This window comes from Panthera pardus, unplaced genomic scaffold (assembly GCF_024362965.1).
Source record: "Panthera pardus isolate Hobbes unplaced genomic scaffold, ASM2436296v1 HiC_scaffold_27, whole genome shotgun sequence".
Taxonomy (NCBI): Eukaryota; Metazoa; Chordata; class Mammalia; order Carnivora; family Felidae; genus Panthera; species Panthera pardus.
This window is the reverse complement of record NW_026526843.1, coordinates 67,857,814-67,865,002: the sequence shown is the minus strand read 5'-3', so window position 1 is coordinate 67,865,002 and position 7,189 is coordinate 67,857,814. Positions and strand designations below refer to the sequence as shown.

The following is a 7,189-nucleotide window of genomic DNA, read 5'->3' as shown; positions in this document are numbered from 1 at the left end:
AACAGTTCTAGGGGTGCCTGTGTGGCTCAGTTGGTTAAGCATGTGACTTTGGCTCAGGCCATGATCCCGGTTCTTGGGTTCGAGCCCTGCATTGGGCTCCATGCTGACAGGTCAGAGCCTGGAGCCTGCTTTGGATTCTGTGTCTCCCTCTCTCTCTGCCCCTCCCCCGCTTACAAACTCTCTCTCAAAAATAAATAAACATAAAAAGTTTAAAAAAACACAACAGTTCTAGTTCCGTGGATCTGTATATGTTATGCCTATTTGTATCAGAGTTTAATGACTGAAAAGTCAACAATTTCTAAATTGGTGGCATACATTTCTTAAAGATTTTTAGAAACTTTTAAAAAAAATTTATTTATTTTTTGGGAATGCAAGCTGGTGCAGCCACTCTGGAAAACAGTATGGAGGTTCCTCAAAAACTAAAAATAGAACTACCCTACGACCCAGCAATTGCACTACTAGGCATTTATCCAAGGGATACAGGTGTGCTGTTTCGAAGGGACATATGCACCCCCATCTTTATAGCAGTACTATCAACAATAGCCAAAGTATGGAAAGAGCCCAAATGTCCATCGATGGGTGAATGGATAAGGAAGATGTGGTATATATATACAATGGAGTATTACTCGGCAATCAAAAAGAATGAAATCTTGCCATTTGCAGCTACGTAGATGGAACTGGAGGGTATTACGCTAAGTGAAATTAGTCAGAGAAAGACAAAAATCATATGACTTCACTCATATGAGGACTTGAAGAGACAAAACAGATGAACATAAGGGAAGGGAAAGAAAAATAATATAGAAACAGGGAGGGGGACAAAACAGAAGAGACTCATAAATATGGAGAACAAACTGAGGGTTACTGGAGGGGTTGTGGAAGGGGGATGGGCTAAATGGGTAAGGGGCATTAAGGAATCTACTCCTGAAATCATTGTTTCACTATATGCTAACTAATTTGGATGTAAATTAAAAAAAATAAAAAATAAAACAAGTTAAAAAAATGTTTATTTATTTTTGAGAGAGAGAGAGAGAGAGAGGAGACATAATGAGTGGGGGAGGGGCAGAGAGAGGTGGAGACACAGAATCTGAAGCAGGCTCCAGGCTGAATTGTCAGCACAGAGCTGGACCCGGGGCTCAAACTCATAAACTGTGAGATCATGACCTGAGCCGAAGTTGGACACTTAACTGACTGAGCCTCTCAGGCACCCCGCATTTCTTTAAGAGTTTTTAATGTAAGGTTATTTAAAAATATAAACCACTAGATGAAAATAAAGGCAACAGAAAAATTCAACTTTTCACAACTAAAAAATTAGCACAATCTTTTTTAAAAAATTTTTTATGTTTATTTTTGAGACAGAGAGAGACAGAGCATGAGTAGGGGAGGGGTGGAGAGAAAGAGAGGGAGACACAGAATCTGAAGCAGGCTCCAGGCTCCAAGCTGTCAGCACAGTGCCCAATGTGGGGCTTGAACTCAGGAACCGTGAGATCACGCCCTGAGCTGAAGTCGGACGCTCAACCGACTGAGCCACCCAGGCGCCCCCCAAATTAGCACATTCTTAAAACTAATTGAGAGTAGGGACACCTGGGTGGCTCAGTCGGTTGAGTGTCTGGCTTTGGCTCAGGTCATGATCTCATGGTTCCTGAGTTAGAGCCACACGTCAGGCTCTGTGCTGACACAAGGAGCCTGTTTTGGATTCTGTCTCCCCCTCTCTCTGTTCCTCCCCTATTTGGGCTCTGTCTCTCTTTCTCAAAAATAAATAAATGTTAAAAAAATTTAATTTAAAAAAATAATTGAGAAGAGAGTGTTGTCAATTCATAATTCTAAATCTTTCTAAAGTATGAGATTAAAAATCACTTTCAGGGGTGTCTGGGTGGCTCAGTCGGTTGGGTCGGGTCATGATCTCACAGTTTGTGAGTTCGAGCCCCCATTGGACTCCGGGCTGATGGCACAGAGCCTGGAGCCAGTTTCAGATTCTGTGTCTCTCTCTCTCTCTGCTCTCCCTCCCTTGCTCGTGTGCTCTCTCTCTCTCTCTCTCTCAGAAATAAACATTAAAAAATTAAAAATATCATTTTCAGTGTATATATGAATTCTACACTTTATCACATGGATACGTTTCTTTAACACTATCTTTTGAAAATAAGCTGTTAAAGGAGACAACGATTTTTATTCTAGAAGTTTTATTCAACTCTACTTTGGGTTGAATACACATGCAGTGTGCTGTCAATGCATAGAAATCACAGCAAATAGCAGCAAAGGATGGTGGGGGGTGGTGGATTAAGGAGAATCTGATAATTCACATTGTGATTTTTTTTCCTCATGGTGGAAGAGAATTCACTCTTTTTTCATTTTAGAGAGAGATAGCAAGTGCATGTGAGTGGGGGAGAGGAGGAGTGGGGGGAGAGGGGCAGAGAGCGGGGGACAGAGGGAGAGAGTCTTAAGCAGTCTCCACACCCAGCACGGAGCCTGATGCAGGACTCCATCCAAGATCTTCGGATCATGACCTGAGCCTAAATCAAGAGTCAGATGCTCAACGGAGTGAGCCACTCAGGCGCCCTCATACTTCACACTTTTAAAACTTCAAGACTTTTCTTTTTCTTTTTTTTTAAATTTTTTTAATGTTTATTTATTTCTGAGACAGAGAGAGACAGAGCACGAGTGGGGGAGGGGCAGAGAGAGGGGGAGACACAGAATCAGAAGCAGGCTCCAGGCTCTGAGCTGTCAGCACAGAGCCGGACACGGGGCTCAAACTCACAAGCTGTGAGATCATGACCTGAGCCGAAGTCACCCAACTGACTGAGCCACCCAGGCGTCCCCAAGACTTTTCTTTTTAAAGAACCCAAAATAAATACATGATAACTTGCTGACACTTCTCCGCCCCTAAACAAATTGATTACTCTTTGCACTGAGAACTGTAACAGTTGTAGCAGCAAAAGTTTTTAATAGCAATGAAAGTTTGCAAACTATATTTCAATCTTTTTCTTGAACTCAAAAAGTGCAAGATGCAGGGTTCTGCTAATGTTCATTAATGCTGTTCCTGTCCATAATCCTTCATTTTGTTGGCAAAGGCGGTTTTTGAATTAAGTCTATTTTGGTATACAGAAACATAACAAAATGAGGCAGGTATTGCAAAGAACGCACCTGCATGAATCACAACACCCAACTGGTCAGTTTGAAAAGGGTAAATGGCAGATTCAGGCAATGGAGGCTGTGAATAACGAAAAGCTCTATTTTCAGAGTCCCTGGTTGAATATTTATTTAGATCAGGAATTGTCCATCCACATCTGGTTGTTCACAAAAGCGAAACCGACTGTTTGAGTGCTCAATTCTAGTGTGATATGTTTCACCATGGGAGTGAAAGCTTGAGCTTAAAAGATAAGTCATCAGAACTATCCAGAACAAGAAAAGCACCATCTGGCACATTTACTAGATTCCCTTCTGCCTCCCAGCATGTGACCAGTTCCCAGGACCATCTTTAGTTCACAAGTTTTTTCAGCACCTCTGTCATTCTTGTCACAACCATAAGACCACTACTTTCCATTGACTCATAAACTCTTGCAACCCCAGGAGCAGAGTCAGGACCAACATTGAAATGATAGCACATACTGTTAGACACAAGGACATCTGTGCCAGTGAGTCCACTAAAGTTGCTTTGGATTTGATTATTCCACATTGGAGGTAGTAATGGTGAGCGTGGAGGGACATCGTCATGACTTACTCTTGGGCTCTGCAATGTGATGCCTATAGTGTCAGCAAGCCATTCACAGACTGATCCACAAAGATCTCTGGGGCAATGACTCTAGGCCCTGGTCTACCTGACTTCCATTTTCAGAGAAAGAGTTCCCTCCCACTTGAGAAGGAACTGCAGAAACTTCCATGGGAGAAGAACTGATCAGACAATAGCTGGATGATCCTTCCAAAGAACACATCCCTTCACCTACAGGCACAGAACACCGAATGCAGTACTGAGGTGTAGGTCCAGTAAGTACAGACACGTATTCATTGAGGTGACGATGCAAATCTTCCTTCTGAGATTCTGAACTCTTTGGCGAATTCTTCTTTTGTTCTTGGCACGCAGTTCCTTAGGTTGTGAAAATCTTTCCAAAGATCATTCCATGCTGGATGAACCAAAGCTTTGACTCTTGCCTCCTGCATTTTGAAACACCTCTCTTCAGAGTTTGTGGATCAAGAGGCCACTGGTGAGACTGTAGTGATAGGTTGCCATCAAGAGAAGCAGACTTTATTGGTCTTTGAATCTTTTTTTTTTTTTTTTGTTTATTTTGAGAGGGAGTGTGTCTGAGTGAGAAAGGGAGAAGGATAGAGACAGAGGATCCAAAGCAGGCTCTGTGCTGACAGCAGAGAGCCGGGTGCGGGGCTTGAACCCACGAGCGGTGAGATCATGACCTGAGCCGAAGCCGGACACTTAACCGACTGAGCCACCCTGACGCCCCTGAGCGCGCACACCTTTAAAGAGTATCAGTGCTGAGGAGAGGAAAAGGTATCCTCAATTGGCAGAGCTCCTAGAGTGTGTGCTCCCCAAGCCTTCCTGCTTTTGTTCTGCAGAAAGCAGCCTTTTAAATGTACCTATTAAGGTTTCACTCTTTGATCTGTTTCCCCAACTTTTTCATCTCGACCGTTGATAATCACAACTGTTCACATCTCCATCTTAGCGGCTACCAAATAAGGCATCGTGTTTTCCAAACTCCCTGGCTACTGATGGTTCTTGTACTACCGTGAAGTCCGTTTTCTCGTGGACTTTTATTCAGGTTCAAATATTTCTGGAAGGGTTTAAGACGGATTTTCTTCGTGGTGGCTAGTTTGCGGACCCCGAGGGATCCATCTCTCTCTCTGGAATGTTATCCCCGAACATCTGGAGAGCCCGCGGGTCGACATCCGTGTGTTTCTGCAGCCTCGTTGAACCTCTGGAGCCATTTTTCCGGCGGCAGCGGCGCGGCGGGAGGCGGCGGCCGCGGACAGAGCGTGACTCTCGCTCCCTCGCCCGGAGCTGGCGCGAGCGCGGAGAAAGGGGTGCTCTTTGGAGCCGCTACATTTGTGGTCGTTTGCTACACGGTAACAAAAACCTAATGCGCCACTCGCGATGTTAGTGGGAAAACAAAGTTTTGCATTGGGGTGGAAGAAGCAGCTGGTTTATTTCAGATGATTCTGAATTTAGAATTGCAGCACATAAAAGGGAGAAAAAAAATCCACAGAAATCTGTGTGAAAGAGAATACACAAAAGCACCCTCTTCACTGCCCACGTCAGGCCTTCTTGGTCACCCTCCTCCAGCCTGAAGTGTCTATTCCCTCCCCCAGATATTTATAGACCTGAATGTAATTTATCACCTAAATAATACTCTTCTGTTTTATGCTCTAGTGGCTTTTTAGTGTCTAACTAACTGGGCTTCAAGTTCCTTGGGGGCAAGATCTGGTCTTGTTGATTTTTGTGTTCCCCGCGGTGCCTGGCACAGAGACTTTAGTAAATTTACTGGACTGGCCAAAGACGGCATGTTTATCTATTGAGTAAATCCTTCAAACTAAACCTTCCAGGTGCTATGCCTGGAAGGTACCTGGAGGGGGTTCTTGAGAGTTCAGCTGGGTTTTTTCCCTATGGAACCACTGTGAGCCCCACCATCCAGCTTTCCACAGCAACGAAATGTATCATAACATTCTCTGACTCTTCTCTCAGGGTAAGGAAACTCAGATCACAAGTATGGATAGGCCAAATAACCTACCTGACAGGGAACAAGACCTGGCATTGAACGACAAAAAGAATTTTACTTAATCAGCTAGCACCCACTGATCAGTAAGGCCTAAATATCTGCCAGTGGCATCTGAGAAGTCTGTTCTAAAAGTTGAAAAGCTGAGTTTAGTCACCACAGGTGGGGCACTCGTAATGAGAGGCGGGGAGAAAAGGCTTTCCAGGTTAAATCAATTTGAGAGAAGAAAGTGGTACCCAATTTTCAGCGAGAGTTTGTGGAGTGAACTTTGTCTTTTTCATTGCATGTGACTCTTAATTATTGGATGTGATGGAAGAAATTCTCATATGAATTTTCTCTGTGCTCATATGCATAATTAACAGTTTGTGAGCTGTCTTGAAGAAACTGAGGCAGAACTGGAGGGCTTAGTTTTTTTTTTTTATTTTAATGTAGTCAAATGACTAGGTAGTAGAAAGGTTTAAAAGAAATTTACTGACCTGTTTTCTTAGATCAAGGGTAACTTTGAAATAAAAGGCTCTGAGAGATCCACCTTGTTGCCTCCACGAGTTTATAATAATTTCTTGCTGATGTGGCAAGGTACCTTAAATCCTTTGTGCAAGGAGATACAGATTAATACCTATGTTACAAAATATCTGAACAATAGACTTGAAACTACAGGGGGGATCATAAGAGGTGATTTGTCCAAGGAAGTGGAGGCAGTTCAGACTCAATGTAGATGTGTGGTTTTAGGTAGATGGCAAGTGAATTCATCTGTCATTGTTGAGCTGCCTTGAGCTAAATGGAACCATCGATTGTTAGGATTTGCAAAGCTGTATGATGGAAATGAAGTCACAAGTCCGAAGGGAGTGAAGGATTTTGACGAATATGAATCATCTTTAACATTTTTATGGTTGCCTTTGGAATGCAAAGGCATTTGAAGCATTTGCCTCAATACCGTGGGCAGAACTACGCTGAACACCAAAACGATTTTGAAATTTCCGGCTATATGGCTAACATCTGAGATGTTTGGGTTCCTTTGGCCCTGTGAAAGTTATCAGTGTTTTTCATCGAAGTGCTTAAATCAGTGGCTGGAGTCAGAATTAAGACTTGTTCAAATCATAACCTTCTCCGCCATCGTTTCGAACAGTTCAGTCTGTGAAATATAAACATTCAAATTCATTTGCTCAGGTTGATCCATCAACCTTGTAACTATCGATTTTTACACGAATAAAGTTGACGAGATTTTTTTAGACGCCTCTGGCATTTACCTTAAAATCTACTCTCTTGGGTAGGTAATAGACTGTATAACTCCGGCAAAAATATTTTCGTTTTATAGACGGGTTTCTTTTTAAGCCTCCGCTTCGCTATTGAAAAACTTGGCCGCTCCTGCCCCAGACGGTGCCCTAACCACGAGTAAGGTTGACAGCGTTGCTCGCATGCGCTCTCGCCACAATCGTGTTTGTCGCAATGGGCCCGGGCGGAAGGTTACACAAGAG

At 43.3% G+C, this 7,189-nt stretch overlaps 1 pseudogene; it reads right to left on the bottom strand.

Annotated features, from left to right (window-relative positions):
- Positions 1–3,022: 3,022 nt before the first annotated feature.
- On the bottom strand, positions 3,023–6,828 carry LOC109254636 (suppressor of cytokine signaling 6-like; annotated as a pseudogene).
- Positions 6,829–7,189: the final 361 nt, after the last annotated feature.